We start from the raw sequence: 1,321 nt of genomic DNA, 5'->3' as shown, positions 1-1,321 counted from the left end.
CTATAGGCAAAATACATCAAAAGTAAAAAATACACATTTTATTAAACCCACAGATCCACCTGTTAGACATCTATCTAACAAAAAGATATGTGTACAAGGATGCTTACTGTGGTACTACCTTGAAGAGGCAAAAAAATAGAAACAACAAAATGCCCACTACTAGAGTAATGGCTGAACAAACTGTGGTACATCCATACCATGGGATATTAATATTGTACAATCATTGAAATGGATGTTACATGTATATATAAGTTGGCTTGGAAGAATTTTCACAATCTATTGTTAGGTAAGAAAAGCAACATGCAGAGATCCCATTTTTATAATATAAATATATTGTTTAAATATAACAAAATTGTAACTATAAAATAAATGCTTATGTATATATACATATTTGCATATGATTATAGAGACATGGAGAAATGCAGAAAGGGTACACATGGCCAGGTTGTAATACTGCTACCTCAGGGAGGAGAGGGGTGAAAGAGACTCTCCAGTGACAGAGGAAATTAAACAAAAGAACAAAGCATCCTTGTATGAAGTTAACTAATTTACAGTTTTCTGTGTATACATCCTTAACAAAATCTATGAAAGTAATACCACTAAAATGTTAAAAGTTACTTAAGAATAGTGGCCTTTCAAGTGATAGGCTTATGCTTTTTCTTCCCTATGCATATAAACATCAACATATTGAACTCATCAACATAAACACCAACATAAAGAACCTCCACAAATAAGAAAAATATATACACTCAAACAGCATACANAAACAAAAAAAATTTATCGAATCACATAAGTGAAAGTCCAGAAATAGATCTCACTTCAGGTCCGATTTGATCCAGAGGTTCCAGATTGCATCAGGACTCCAATTTAGACTCCCTTTGGTTTCCTTGGTACTGCCTCAGTCTGGCTCCTTTATACTAGAAAAATGAGCTGGAGCAAGTTCAGAACATGCTTCTTCGTAGTACACTATCTCCAAGAAGGTGTCTCTTTCAATAGTTTCTAAAGAAGCTTCAGAAAACATCTCCTTATAGTCTGAGCTGGGTCAGGTGCCCACCCCTGAATCATTTACTATGGTGGTGAAAAGGGGGATTGCTTAAAGTTAACTGGGCCAATCTAGAAAGCTGAGGGTGTGATAGTGCCACCCAAACTACATGCACGATTATTTGCAGGGGTGGTGGGGTGAGAGAACGGAGTAGAAACTGGATGGGTAACAACAATGGAGAGAACGGAGTAGAAACTGGATGGGTAACCACGACATACATTAACAAGAACTTAAAGTGAGAAACACAAATATCCACTAAAATATAAAAGTGTTCAATCA

This window comes from Galeopterus variegatus, unplaced genomic scaffold, assembly GCF_000696425.1.
Source record: "Galeopterus variegatus unplaced genomic scaffold, G_variegatus-3.0.2 Scaffold3482, whole genome shotgun sequence".
Lineage (NCBI taxonomy): Eukaryota > Metazoa > Chordata > Mammalia > Dermoptera > Cynocephalidae > Galeopterus > Galeopterus variegatus.
This window is presented reverse-complemented; position numbering follows the sequence as displayed.